At 35.8% G+C, this 16,434-nt stretch overlaps 1 protein-coding gene across 1 annotated transcript in view; it reads right to left on the reverse strand.

Annotated features, from left to right (window-relative positions):
- The window catches only part of LOC149807461 (tetratricopeptide repeat protein 39B-like), an 86,776-nt gene that overhangs the window by 60,804 nt on the left and 9,538 nt on the right, over positions 1-16,434 (reverse strand). The gene's annotated exons all lie outside the window — the stretch shown is intronic.

The following is a 16,434-nucleotide window of genomic DNA, read 5'->3' on the forward strand; positions in this document are numbered from 1 at the left end:
ATATAAAGATATGACTGTGTTGTATACAATCTGTGTTATAGGATATGACATTGTTATATCCAAATTTGTGTTATAATGCATTCGTTTTAGAGGGGTTAACCTGTACATTGGACTACAAACAACACATTCATAAACAGAGAAGAAAAGTTTTGCAGATACATACTTTTGTTTTAAGGAACAAATTCTAGAAAACTGACATTATTTATTGGCACAAGTGACTAATACAACTTGTTCACTCTTTGTAGTAAAAGTTACCATCTATACTCGCTTATAAGTCAACTCCATGGGCAAACTGAACAGACCCAGATTTGCTGTTGCATAATGCACTGGTAGATCTGGGTCCATGTAGTTTGTTAGGAGTAATTAGTAGATAAAAAGACAGACCCTGATCTGCTGACCCATTATACAACAACATACTTGAGTCTATGTTATTTGCATTTGAACTCAACTTACACACGAGTAGAAATGGTACATAATAACAGGCTATTACCATGAAAACTGAAATGCATCCGATAAAAACATGATATATTATACCGACAAAGACATTCATTGCAAATTTATTTATGCAACTTTGAATATATCTATTGAGTCAGTAGTAAGAACTTCACTAAAAACATAAAACCCTGGCAACCATACCGTAGATAAGCCAAACAAATATACCACTGTCAAAACTATTTTGTATATGTAGAAGATTCGGCTAACGATAATATGATGTAACTATATAATAGTCACAGTAGCAATTTATTGTTATTTCGTGGCTCTATCACATACAATGCTTTGAGTTCACTGATACTGGGCATGAATGTACATCAAATTATCATCAAATCTAATTATTTGATGAAACTAAATCTGGTTTCCTGACATCAATATAAAGCATGCCCAAATGATACAAAAATACATTTTGAATAGAGTAACACATACTGCATAAGCAAAATAAATGTTGATAATTCAATTCTGACAAGTCTCAGCAGTGCGGCTGCATGGGGCTATAAACTAAATGGCAATCTGAGTTCAACATCTTTTCTGAGTTCTCCAATAAAACATTTGCAGATTGCATGACTGTTGTTTTTACAAGATTACTAAGTACATATATTTTATACCAAAAACCTACAAAAGACGATTTCTTAAAGACCAAAAGAACTTGTAATCAAGCAGAATGTGCAATTTACATCTGAGTACAGCTCATATCAAACATTCAAATCTCAACTGAGACAAAAACTGACATGATCGAGTATTGATATGGGAAAGACTTTGGACCATAGGAAAGAATTGAGCACTGAAATGATAAACACTCAGGACCATAGGAAAGTAGGCTGTTCTAAAATAAAGCACAAAATATGAAATATGTATTCCAACTGCTGAGCATATACATGCATGGATCAATCAAGGATTCAATATTAGAGGATTAAATATGGAACCAAATTACCTAATTATGTACATGTATTTTTCAGAAGTTCTGTAGCATCTTACATCATTAGGTCATAAAGGGTGGCCACAGCTAGTGTTGTGGGATTCAAAAATATTTTTCTGTGAAAACTTTAAAAATCATAATGGTAATTAGTGCATGATTTAATAAATGTTTGTCCTCAGCTAGGGAAAGAAAACTTCGTCCTCAGTCTGGAGAAAAAAAGTTTGTCCTTAGCCAGGCCCAAAAAACATGAGAAAAGGAGAGCCAGATGTACTTAAAAAGAATCTTCTTTTTTTTAAAGTGCATATATATGTACACAGACGTATGATGTAAATGTGCGCAATCATAAAGACATAAAAATACCATATATACTCACATATAAGTCAATTCCAACTGCAAACAACATAGAAAATGATCTGCCATTTCATAATGGGCTGGCATATTAGGATCTATGTTGTTTATTTTACTGCTTACTCCTAACAAACTGCACAGACCCAGATTATGCAACGGTAGATCTGGATCAATGGAGTTTGCAATTGGACTCAACTTATAAGTAAGTATATATGGTAATACTTATAGTGCATCCTACTGATGAATCTGTCTCCATAAAGAATTGATATATTCTGATGGTCATTATAATGACCATCAGAATATAAAAATTATGGGGACAGATTTATCGGTCTAGGGTGACATATAAAGTACATTAGCACAATGGAAGAGTTTAGTGAACAAACTAATGGAAAAACTCTGTGTGATTTGGATTTTTAACATCGCTTTATTAATGTGAGTCATATTTCTACGATGTCTGCAGTGTGGCAGTTCATAGTGATGTCTAGCACTAGGGCATCATGCTGCATACACATTTCATCATGTCCCACCCAGTCACACTATCCTGACACCCGAATGACCAGTCCTCACTCTAACCTCTTAACGTTGAGTGCCAAGTGAGGCAGCTGCTAGTACCATTTTTATAAATCTTTGGCATGATTCAGATGGGGTTTGAACCCCTGATCTCCAGCATCTGAGGCTGATGCTCTAACCACTTAGGCCACCAGAGCAATATATGGACAAAGTTAAATGAAGCATTAGTAATTATCCATTGTAGCTGACAGAGGATGCAACAGTGATCAAAATGATAAACATGATACAAATTTAGACTATACATTGCAAGAATTGACTGAACTCTAACACACTGCAGACGATATAAATAAAATATAGTCCACATGCTAAACTCCATTATGTATAACCAATGTACCGGCACACTCATACAAAGTGACTGAGTTATTGCAGCTGATGTCAGTCTATCAAATTAAGGCCAAAATCCATGTACTATTAATGATAAAGGTGTAGGCAGTCTTATACTATGATTTTCCAATCCATTTTGTACAATAACATGTATAAACTGGACTTGCCATGATAGTGTCTTTAGTAACTGTATTACATATACACCTAATGAATAATATGAATGATCAAAATGAACCACGGCACTTAGTTTCACCTACCCTGCAGATGTTAATCCAGCCATTGTATTATCTCGTGTAAACAATCAAAAGAACAAACACGCACATGTAAAAGTTTGTCTGAAGGCAACGTCTTACTGCAGGATACTCCCACACTTAACACTGTTAAGATTTCCAAAGTCTATTGATCCAGCTTATCCAATTACCAAAGGGAATCAACTCTCCAATCTCCCTCTATTTGCTCTGACAATGAAATTCAAATTAAAGATGAACAGCATGACTCGAGATGTTGTGATTCAACTAAACCAACTCCTTCACTCTTCTATTCATCACTTGTCACACAGTCACAACATTTTCACAGCACTCTCACAGCAACTCCAAGACAACTCTGCAAAATACAGGAAACAGTCACTGGAAAACTTCTCGCACTGTCCATTATAATAGTATGAATTGGGTAATTCACAAGTCCCACAGGAATAATCTGTCATGTCAGTGAGATAATGTTACATCTGATACTAGTTTACTTTATACTTTGAATGTTAAATCAATAATGGTTGACACAGGAAATAATCTTAAATACTAAGAACTTTATTGCCTAAAGCAGTAACCAGACTTTAAATGCCAAATTGATGCATAAGACCTATATATCTACCTTTATTGCCTAAAGCAGTAACCAGACTTTAAATGCCAAATTAATGCATAAGACCTATATATCTACCTTTATTGCCTAAAGCAGTAACCAGACTTTAAATGCCAAATTGATGCATAAGACCTATATATCTACCTTTATTGCCTAAAGCAGTAACTGGACTTTAAATCTGATTTCTGTTTGCAAACATCCCAGCCACAAATTGCACCAAAACATATATGTTTAACAATTAAAAATATTAGAAAAACTGATATAAATGTATGAAAATCTAATCAGACTATCTACATGTACAGATAGAAATAAGCATACGAATTTTTTTTTTTACCTGGAGAGGTTTTATCTAATCATGTAATCAAGGTTTTGATAAAATGTTTCAAGACCAAACATTCAAAAAAACATAAAAACTGAAACATTGCTGTAATAGCTTGAATAGCTTGAAATCTTATCAGATTGACTACACATCAATCCAAATATGCCATTTCAATATCATTTCTCTACCTAATCAGATTGACTACACATCAATCCAAATATGCCATTTCAATATCATTTCTCTACCTAATCAGACTGACTTACACATCAATCCAAATATGCCATTTCAATATCATTTCTCTACCTAATCAGACTGACTACACATCAATCCAAATATGCCATTTCAATATCATTTCTCTACCTAATCAGACTGACTACACATCAATCCAAATATGCCATTTAAATAGCATTTCTCTACCTAATCAGATTGACTACACATCAATCCAAATATGCCATTTAAATAGCATTTCTCTACCTAATCAGATTGACTACACAGCAATCCAAATATGCCATTTAAATAGTATTCTTCTACCTAATCTGACTGACTAAACATCAGATCAAATATGCCATTTAAATAGCATTTCTTTACCTAATCAGACTGACTACACATCAATCCAAATATGCCATTTCAATATCATTTCTCTACCTTATCAGATTGACTACACATCAATCCAAATATGCCATTTAAATATCATTTCTCTACCCAATCAGATTGACTACACATCAATCCAAATATGCCATTTCAATATCATTTCTCTACCTAATCAGACTGACTAAACATCAATCCAAATATGCCAATTAAATAGTATTCTTCTACCTAATCTGACTGACTAAACATCAGATCAAATATGCCATTTAAAAATTATTTCACTACCTCAACTGATTTTATTAGATCATGTTAACAGTCTTTCATTCTGCCCAAAAAGACTGAAAAATGCAAACATCTGTATAAATTGCTCAAGTGACTTTCAAATTCTATCAGGTCAATTATATAGCAACCAAATTTAATTTGTCTACATCGTGTGCCTTTTGTAATTTTGCTTACAAACTGGATGGACAAATGTACCTACATGTAAAGGACCAAATCAAGATGGCCCCCTATGCCAGAAATTTGTGCATAATAAAAAATAAGCAACTTTAAGAGGTATGTTATTACAATACCGGGTAAACCTCATTTATAAATATCAATTCTCTCGATTTAGTGAAGCTAAACACCCATTCAAACCACTGCATTCCCCTATCTTTACCAAAGCATGTTAACAGCGTAGATACAGTGTTTTAGCTAAACCTCAATGTGAATTTGAACCAAACTGATCATTATGGAAGGAAACTAAGCAGTCTTAAGTAGAGACAAATCTAGGCCTAGAGAGTAACTTATGTATAAAAAAAATTCAAGTTGATTCTCAAAAAAAACCACCAATTCCTTTAGCAAGTATACTTTCTTGAATGAATTTTACCTTGGATAGCATACCTTTAAATAGGTTGGTGTGTTGTAGGTTACCTGTAGATAGGTCTGGGTGTTGTAGGCTATCTGTCAATAGGTATAGGTGTTGTAAGTTACCTGTAGAAGTGTCAGTGTGTTGGAGATTACCTGATGCAATTTTTTAAGGAGCCAGGTGATGCACAGTGAGTGACAGATTAAAAGTGAGTAGACATGACAGTTAACAAGTCAATATCATTTAGTGAGATATGGCTTAAATTTGTCACTACACGGATAATAATTATTCTATAAGCTTGATGTTATATGCTAAATGTGAACAAGACAACACTGTTAGGATCTCTGGCAACAATCAGGTTAAAAATTATAAATAAATGAACAAAATGACCAAGTTATGTGCATTTTCTATATCATTGATGATTTTTATTTTTAAAATCACGGGGGGGAGGGGGCAAATGCTATAATCATCAATGAACATCTTGAATACAGTCTGAAACAGTCAATTTGTAGTAAGTGCTATTTTTTAGACTTTCCTAATAATGTAACTAAAACATGGTGCACATATTAAGTAACTGGCAGAAGGACCTAAATAGATGATAATTCAGTTGGCCGAGATACATTTTAATGTTAGAAACATATATGAAGTAACTTGAAATTCATAAATCAATGAGCATGAAGGACTCCATCGAAAATGAAAAGTAAGCAGAAAGAGAACACTCCATGAGCTTATGGGCAATAATGTATTTTCTTGTCTTCTTCCTTAAAATACTTGATAATCACAGCCAAATCTTCGCAGGACCAAGCCAGAACATTTAATAAATCTGTTTGTTTTCATTATCAACTGATGATTAATGAGTTTTGGACTTGACAGATGCAGAATGTAAGAAAACAACTATGCACTGTACATTATGTATTCATCATTTAAAGAAAGACACAACTTGACAAATGAAAAATTGTAGTCAAGAGTATTTTTTAGCAATAAAAGCAAAGTTATTCTAAGACGGACTGAAGGTTTTAGGTCTGTACAATGAACAATTACAATTCAAGAACAATTTAGCAATATTTTAAAGGGTTAATAACCTATAATGGTGTTGCAAATCTGACCTCATTGTGGGTAACATTGGTTCTGACAAGTGTCTCATCTTTATGAAAATTTGTGGCCAGTCAATGTAAATGATTTTCCAAATGGAGAATGGACCTTCTAAGTTTCTTGGAGGGAAAAACCCAGTAGAAAAATGATAAACAATGAATTTCCATCCTGGCACTCACATACCAAAGACTTCAATACAGGACTCACTCATCATAATACTGTCCACAGAGTGTACCATGTTATAATGAAGAGCGAGATTCATATAATCCCACTGCTGAACAATTACAAGTGATCCATGACAATACCTGCTTTATGACAGGAAGCATGTCATAATGAAGGGCAATACAGTGAGGGAGTGCATTATTAGGCAATACAGTTAGGGAATACAGTATTAAGCATCACAGTGAAGGAGTGCAGCATTAGGCACTACAGTGAGGGAGTATAGTATTATGAACTACAGTGAAGAAGTGCAGTATTAGGCACCACAGTGAAGGAATGCAATATTAGGCACTACAGTGAGGGATTGCAATGTTAAGCACTAGAGTGAAGCAGTTCAGTATTAGGTACAACAGTTAGGTAGTTCAGTATTAGGCACTATAGTGAGTGGGTGCAGTATTAGGCACCACACTAAGGGAGTGCAGTATTAGGCACTACAGAAAGGGAGTTCAGTATTTGGCACTAAAGTGAGGGAGTGCAGTATTAGGCACCACAGTGAGGGAGTTCAGTATTAGGCACTACAGTGAGGTAGTTCAGTATTGAGCACTACAGTGAGGGAGTGCAGTATTAGGCACCACAGAGAGGGAGTTCAGTATTAGTTACTAAAGTGAAGGAGTGCAGTATTAGGCACCATAGTGAGGGAATGCAGTATTAGGTGCTACATTGAGGGAATGCATTTTTAGGCAAAAAAGTACGGAGTTCAGTATTATGCACTACAGTGAGGGAGTGCAGTATTAGGCACAACAGTGAGTAAGTGCAGTATTAGGCACCACAGTGAGGGAGTTCAGTATTAGGCACTTACATTGCAGGAGTGCAGTATAAGGCACCACAGTGAGGGAGTGCAGTATTGCTGACAAGATATGGCAATTAAATCTGAGCCACAAAAAAAAGAAGACTACATGAAATCAAATTCAGGTCTGATCACATTCACATTATTCTTGGCATCTGGGATTCTCTCAAAACCTGTGGACTTCAAGACTCTATACATAAGCATCTACAAGCTATGACAAGAGCAAAGGGATCACTTACCAACTATTAGATGTGTAAGTACTATTGTCTTTCATATTTTTGTCAGGAGAGTCTTTAGAAATAATAAAGATATTAGTTTCCCTACTAGGGAACCACTGGTTTCTTCTCAAACTGATTACATATGTAAATCATTATCATTCTTTCAAAACAATATACTATAGAATTTCACCCAACAACACTATCTTATTACACAGCAGTATTTTAAAATTTAATTAGTAAATGACAACATGCAGGCTTAGTACTAGTTTTATATGATCATGTCACCAAAAAAGTTCAGAAGAATGATAATGAAAGTGACTTCTTCTTGTATCTTTTCTACTTTATTCAAGTCTGGGCTTCATATATTTTGTTCTGAAGGTATAACATGTTGACATGTCACAACACAATATAGTTCCAAAAAGACTGCTCCAGTAGTCTAAGTGGTTACAGCATCTGCAATGGATGCGGGAGGTCACAGGTTCTTTCCCCAGCCAAGTCATACCAAAGACTTACAAAAATGGTACCTGCAGCTGCCTCACTTGTCGCTCAGCATTATGAGGTTAGTGTTAGGCCTGGTGTCAGGATAATGTGACTGGGTGGGACATGATGCCACAGTGCTAGACATCACTATAAACTGCCACACTGCAGACATCATTGTGACATGAATGAAAAATTGTCAAAGCTACATTAAAAATCCAAATCACACAAACTGTCTGACAGTACAATGTTACTGCTTTGGTCCCAACCAGCCACATTATCCTGACACCAGGCCAACCAGTCCTAACACTAACCTCTTAATGCTGAGTATAGATCATCAAGTTGTATCCACATGTAAATTGTCAAAGATACATATCCAGCAGTTTCAATGTTATGGACTGGTATGTACCGAAACAAATGAAAATCTTCAATCTTCAAAAATGTATAAACATACAATTGTACTATCTATGAACAATCAAATATACTTTTTTAAATTCCAATCTGCCAGTGAGGGAATGAATAAAAATAAACTTTAAAAAAACAGTGATCAATTTGCTTACGTAAAAATACCACTGACTCTTCTGAATCCTAACCCTGCATCATGATGTAGAGGCATCAAAAGTAAAGCATATAACTCTTGTGAAAACAGTGAGTAAAATGATTGTTCAACAAAAAATAATGTGAGTAAAATAATCAGTCAACATGTACAGGTTCTGATAATGAACATAATATGTACTCAGGTTCATACCGATCCATTAAAAACTGCACGAGTTTATGTAATCACAATATTTTGTCATACACTATACCCAGCTGTAAGTTACAAAGGGTAATAACTCTTACAAAAATTAAGTGATCATAAATATTTGCCAATTAGTCAATCTTTAGGTAATGACCAAAACATCTACCCAATTTCATAACAATCCATAAAAAAGTGAGAAACCTAAGCCATTCAAAAGATTTTATCTTACAATGTATGCAGTTGCAAGAAATAAGGGGAATAACTCTAGTAAAATTGTGAGGGCAAAGAAATGTACTAATGCACATCTTACAGTGATAACCATCACATATTCAAAGTTTCATTGTGATCCAATGAAAACTGTGAGACTAGATGTGTTCACAAGATTCTTTCATACAATATTTCAGGATCATAGTCAAAATGGGTAATATGCAAAATCACAGGAGCCGTGATATACAAAGCTTCAGCTGATGAGCATAACTAAAGTTTCTCCCCAATACTGCATTCAACTGCAAGACAAAAATGGCAATAATTCTTATAAAAAGTGCAAGAAAACAATGATTTTAAGTGATTATCAATTTTTGGAGATGGCTATAACAATGGCCAAGTTTCATGGCAATACATCAAGCACTGCAGGATTAGTTGTACTATCAAGACCGTGTCATACACCACATTAAGCTCAGAACAAAAGGGCAATAACTCTAATGTAAATCAGAGAAGCAAAGTGATTTTTCAAGATGCTCATCTTTGGGTGTTGACCATAATATTCACCAACTTTAATCGCAATCCATCACAAACTGCTGTGCTAATTGCACCAACAAGACTGTGTCAAATACTGCATTAAACTACATTAAATAAGAGCAAAAACTCTAGGCACAAACTGCACAGCAGAGTGATCTGAACATGTGCATGTCTTTAGACAGTGGCCATAACATTTACAAAGTTTCACAGCAATCCAATGAAAATTGCAGGACTAGTCACACTAATGAGACTGTGTGCTGGATGAATGAACAGGCAGGCAGTAGTGAACCCACCACCTTAGACAGGGATATCAAAAGAAAAAAAGCTGTCAATAGACTGCATGTCATCCGTGCCCCAAAGCTTTTATTAAACTAGTGCTGTACACATCTAATGTATCCTTTTACCAAGTAACATGACCCTATGGCCAACTGCACTTGAGAAACTGACCATATTGTGTGGATGGCTGACACATACATACAGACAGATGCCAACGTATCAGCATCTTCAGCTGCTGCCAAGACTGGCTTTATCAAGAACAGAATAAGCCTGACCGGCTAAGAAATAAATCAACAAGTGATTTGTATCTACAATGCTGCATCAATCCCAAACACAGATATTAAGTATGCTGGCAATTTTCCATGGCCTATAGCAAAACTTCCTGTACATCAATCATCGACCCTTATCAGCAGATATCAGAAAATTAGATCTACTGTGATTAGGCTCAATCACACTTGAACGATCCATATAATAGCCATCTAATCAGTGTTGATGAAAAGAATCTTCTCCAAAACTAATGATTCACTCGGACTAGAACTATCAGTAAGTTGTAATCAATAAGTTTGATTCAGTTTTATGGATAGCATGAAGCTGCAACAGGGGTCAACAGTCCAATTTTCTACTCCAGTGCAAACCATGTAGAAAGGTATATCCCTGACATCATGTAAGCTACTGTGGCTACATAAATTATGCTTTCTTCTATTAAGATTCTAAACATTTCTGGTAATTAACATATACTTCTAATACTATCTTTAAGAACTATATGATTTACTATAATTGTTCTATATGCCTTTGCTGAACAACATGGACTCCTGATTCTCTGTGGCAGCAAAATTTAAAGCTGCCAGTGTCTTTTCTTGGCATTGAGCTTGGACAAATTAGATAATGAATTAACAAGAGTTAGAGACAGAACACAGAAACAAGGTCACTTGGAAATAGGTCACAGAGACTTGTTTGTTTGTAGTGGTGCTTTACTGTACCTGATCACAATTGTAGCTATATGGTGCCTACTAAAAGTTGATGTTCAAAAAATATAAAAAATTAATTGAAATCGCAGAAATAATGTGACTGTACAGCAAGAAAAAAATAAACAATGTAAAAACTTAAAATTCTTTAAAAGGTGTATAAAACAAAAGATAAAGGTAATGCAAGTAAAATCCTTAAAACATGATTAAAATTTCTTGTATAACTGCATACCATTAAAATGTCCAAGTTTTGCTCGGGTGGTATATCTTCTTCCAAGCAGTTAACATCAAAATACTTCTTTTCTTGTATACTGAAAATTGACACTCTCTAAAAGAATATGTTCCACTAACAACGGACACTGCTAGATACACACTGCAGTCAAGGTTAACCCTTCAGGAGGTAAGAATGAGTAAGGCATGTGTGTCTGATAGGCAACTGACACAACATTACCTCTCCAATTTGTATTATATGAGGGATAACACTCTCTGATAGTGGGTTAGATGTTTCTCAGTTTGTTCATGTTCACATATTTTGCAAAGTATGATGAGCATGCTGATCTATACAATATTTTAAGTTAGTACAGGAAAACCTGTCTTGAGAGTGCAATGCTTTGAAAGGCCACCTGTCTTGAGAGACAAGGTTCTCCACATACAGATTTCTTGATTATATAGTGTTATGACCTGTTATGAGAGAATGCCTGTCAAGAGAGGCTATTAAGATTTGGCAAAAGGAGTGGTCTTTCAAGACAGGTTCCACTGTACCTATATGGAATCTTCCAATCAGAAAAGGGTGACAACTGGGAGGCTTTGGCTGCTTTATCTACCCTTTCATTACCCTTTATGCCAATGTGACTTGGCAGCCAACAGTACATAATACTTTTGTCTGATTGTATGAGAACATCAGGTTTCTGCAATATTTGAGATATTAAATGGTGATCAGATTTAAGATTCTGCAAGGTTTTCAACGTGGAAAGTGAATCGCAAAAAATGATTAAATTTTTGGGGGGATAGATTTCACCATAGTTCATAGCTCTGAGTACGGTTGTAATTTCTGCAGTAAACTTGAGGCTTTAGCTTCTGACTGGCTCGAGATGGTGAGATGGGGTGTTGCATATGCAGCTCCAACACTGTATCTTTCAAACCGTATGTATCTGAGATAGATGGCTATGATATGTGATGTGATGTGATTTGGAATTTTAACGTAGCTTTAACAATCTTCCAGTCATATCGCTATAATGTCTGCAGTGTGGCAGTTTATAGAGATGTCAAGCATCAGGACATCATGCCATGGACATGTAGCATGATGTCCCACCCAGTCACATTATCCCGACACCAGGCCGACCAGTCCTAACACTAACCTCTTAATGCTGAGCACCAAGCGAGGCAGCTGTTAGTTCCCTTTTTTAGAAATCTTTGTTATGACTTGGCCAGGGATTGAACCCACGACCTCCCGCATCTGAGGCGGATGCTCTAACCACTAGGCCACTGGAGCGGTTGGCTATGATATGAGGGTCTGATTTAACTGAACTTATGAAATCTGTTAACTATAAAAAGTTCTAAACAAATCCTCATTTCTTCCAGAAATGGAAAGGATTTATTATGTCTTTTGAATTTACAAAGGTCAAATATGGGGGGTTGGGGTTGATAACCATGTGGTGCTCTGGGAAAACGAATTCTGAAATATTTTTCCAACATTAAATTTTTCTGTTTTAAGTGAGGGTGAATTCATATGCCAAAAGGCAGAATAATGTTTTGTTCTGAATGAATGGTTGTTGCTGTTTTAGGGTTTAACATCATTTTTCAGCGCAAAATAGGCTATACATGGTGGCCAGTATAAATGGAGGAGGAAGAACCCAATAAAACCCATGAAAGAACCATCGACCCACGAGAAGCAACTGGCAAGCTTTCTCACATACCCACATTGGCTGAACCCGAGACTCGAACCCACACAGACAGAGGTGTGATGACAGTAATCTGTAACGGTGAGCACTTTAGACCACTTGGCCACTCGAGGCCCCCTGAATGAATGTGTTTCGGTATTTGGGTCTAAACACTACATCACATAAGGAGCTAGATGGGTCAGAAGAAAGTCTGGTAACCTAATGAAAAGCCAGTTTCATTCATCGAAGAAAATGTGGCACTTCATTGAACTCAACATGGAGGCATTCTGAAGGGGAAGTTCTAAACAAATCCACAGTCAAAGTCACTAATTGGATCAAGCATCTGCAGGTTAGATTTACAATCTGATCCCCACATAATGAAGCCATAGCTAAGTTTAGACCTCACTTACAACCTGTATAAACATAGCAAGACCTTCTGATCAGCTTCCGATCAGATTCTGTCATGACTCTTATTAAATCCAGAGATTTTTTACATTTGTCTCCAAGGTATCTGAAGAAAAGCTATTTTCGAAAATAAGCTTTAAAAATTTGCTCTCCAGCACACAAGGAACAAGACAACTGTCACGATACAGCTTTCAGTCAACAAAAATATGATCTGATTGGCAGAAGTGTATTTTAGTTTTTATTTCAAAAATTTAAATCCGCTTTGTTATGCCCATTTCTGAACCTTGCTTATGCTTATCTGTAGTTGACATTCAGTAGTATGCATACACTTTGATCTACAGCAGGTCAAAAAGTTGTCAAAAATATAATGAACAGCAAGTTCCTGGATTAAGGCATTTCACTATGCTGTTCATTTTTATCTTAAAAGGGTGGCTGACACTATACTGCCCTAAGGACAGTACACCCATCTCCTTCAGATACATTTCAGAAAGGGCTCCGCCCACATCACAGTGGCTGTTAAATAATAAGCTGAATTATGCATTTGTAAAATACTTATCCCAGCATGTCCCATTCTGAACTCCATGCCCAAGTCCGAGCCTCTTTGGTAGGTAATGAATGCCCCACGTAAAAATATCAGCTGGGTGTGAGCATTGGTTTTTTATAGCCAACAAGTACATGGATGTAAATGGTTACACGTGTATGGTGGAGATCTCAACAGATTCCATGGAGCTGCAGTAGCTCAGTGGTTAGTGTGCTGAAATCACATCTTAAAGGATGTGGGTTCAAATCTTACCACTGAATCAGCATGGACTGGATAATGTGGCACTTAACTTCAAATGCTTCAGCATTAAATAACCTACTAGATTTGTTGTACTGTAAAATACTAAACCAAACTCAATAGTTTCAGATGTATGACCCAGGGGCTAAGTCTTTTTGGGATAAGGCAAAATAAAAAGTGCCTATGTGTGGTTCTGCTTACCTGACTGAACTTAATCTTTCCAGCTGACCCTATATTTGGGTGGGGGGAAGATTTTGAAAACATAAACACAATTTTGAGAGAAAAAATAATTAACAAATGGATGTATATGTAACTATTTTAAAAGATCAAAGTTAAATTCAGGATGTGAATGACACTTATTTTCTAGTTTATGATTCATTTCAATCTATCCAGAGGGAAAAAAAGTTTGTACCAACCTATCTACACCAATTTTTTTTCAATGTACCCAGAACCATATATCTTTTTATTTGGCCCAAGGACGGCACAGGACAAAAGTTAGTTACCTCTATAAATATTTTTTCATGCCCAGTAAGTGTGTATACAGTGTAAAATGGTTATAGGGTAGTGCTCAATATTTCCAATAAATGACCTTGGGAATAAATTCATGGTCCAGCTTAGCCCAAAATTTATGAATTTAAACTTTTGCTCCTTTGTAAAATTGCTATAGTTAAATTTAATGTCAGTATATGTACCTACTGTATAGTTAGCTTATTTCAAAATGTAGATTAGCACAATCGTCCTATTCTAAATTAAAATCATCATCATAGTTCAGCATGCAAAAACTAACCCATGTGTTTACCCGAAGTTAAGATGTTTATGAAGGCACGACCTGTGGTAATAATAATGAGGACTTTGTATAGCGCCTAATCTTTAGAAGCTCTAAGTGCTTTACAACATTAGTAAGGATGTACTCTAGGTCAATGCCATTTGTAATATAAATTTGTCTTTTCATGTACTGCAAGTGAATATATATGACTATAGTGTAGGCGTCTCAATAGTTCCTATGTTATAACCCAGTTGCTAATCCCCACTCCCTGAATTATTTGAAATGTATGTAAAACCACCCCTAAGCCCCTAGTCCCACTCTGGAAAGTGAGATCAAAATTTGGAGTGTTGGTGCAATCTACACCACAGGACTACAATAGTGACACAAGTTTCATGTAGCTTTAACAGCTAGTGTAGTCCGAGTTTAAGAACATGTACATGTATGATCATTAGTAATTCCCCATGCTCAGAGCATAAATATCTTAAGAGTTAACAATTTTCTGCTCTGAGTATGAGAAATTACTAATGATCATGAATTATCCAGATCAAGGAAGCAACCTTTTCAGTTGTAAGTACACAATAAGTGCATATAGATGGACTGTATCAAAATATCCATGCACTTCAAAGGAGTACAGGAAATGTAAAATGTGAAAGACACTGAAAACCCTTCTTAAAACAAAGTAACAATAAAGAAAAAGCTTATATATAGAACATAAGTCTGGAAAGCCTATGGCAATCTGAGCCCTGTGACAGTGCCACCTGGTGAACTTAATTTGCATATACAATTACAAATGTATTTTATATACAATATTTGCATCACATACTATGTCCAAGAGATTTAATGTAACAATTCTGACATGAACAAGGTCTTACTGGCAAGCAAACAGACTCAATTAAACCTGTAATGATTCAGAAAACAAAGAAAGAAAAGTACATAATGCAAAATCAAACTGAGAGAAATTTAGTAATGAGCTTTCAAATATAACTTAAACAAGAGTACCAAGGCACACCACACACCCATCTGACATTTCACTTGCAATGATTGGACCTTTGACATTGGGAAATGATTATCTTGTACATGTAAAACAATATTAGTCATGTTGTGTATCTGCTCAAAAATTAAACAGAGAATGTGGGTATGTGAGAAAGCTTGCCAGTAGCTTTTCGTGGGTCAGTGGTTCTTTCCGGGGTTTTCCCAGGTTCTTCATCCACCATTAATACTGGCTGCCATGTATAGCCTATCGTGTGCTGGAAAATGGTGTTTAACCCTACAAAAACTACATCTACAACCTGATATACAGCATATCCAGTTAAGGATGATCCAGGTTTGGTTTGTGAAGTTTAATGCCTTTTTTTTTCAGCATTTGATGGGGTATATATGGTGATCAGTATATCTGGTGGAGTAAGAACCTAGGCAGATCCATAGAAGAAACATCCACCCATGAGGCAAGGTTTCTCATATACCCACATTGGCTGAGTCAAGACTCAAACTCATGAGGACAGAGAAAAAATGTGAGAGATCTGAAATGGCGAGCAACCTTAGATCACTAGGTTAAATGGGGTCACTAAAGATAATTCAACTCTCTTCAAGGCTTCAACCCTATGGGCCTGACAAGAAAATGTTAATGGCTGGAGAGATGGACAATGCCAGAATATAATAATATGTGCAACTTATGGTGGGCTTATACAAAAAGTGCAATTCTCTGGTCTGCAGTGGATAGAGGAAAGATGGGTTTAAGAAAAATCTATCATATGAAACTTGACTTCACAAAATGCTATTCCAATGCGTCTTGGCATGACAGAAAAACAAAACCCCATTTCCCTACTAAATGT

This window comes from Sinohyriopsis cumingii, chromosome 1, assembly GCF_028554795.1.
Source record: "Sinohyriopsis cumingii isolate HCF-2022 chromosome 1, ASM2855479v2, whole genome shotgun sequence".
In the NCBI taxonomy this organism is placed as follows: Eukaryota; Metazoa; Mollusca; class Bivalvia; order Unionida; family Unionidae; genus Sinohyriopsis; species Sinohyriopsis cumingii.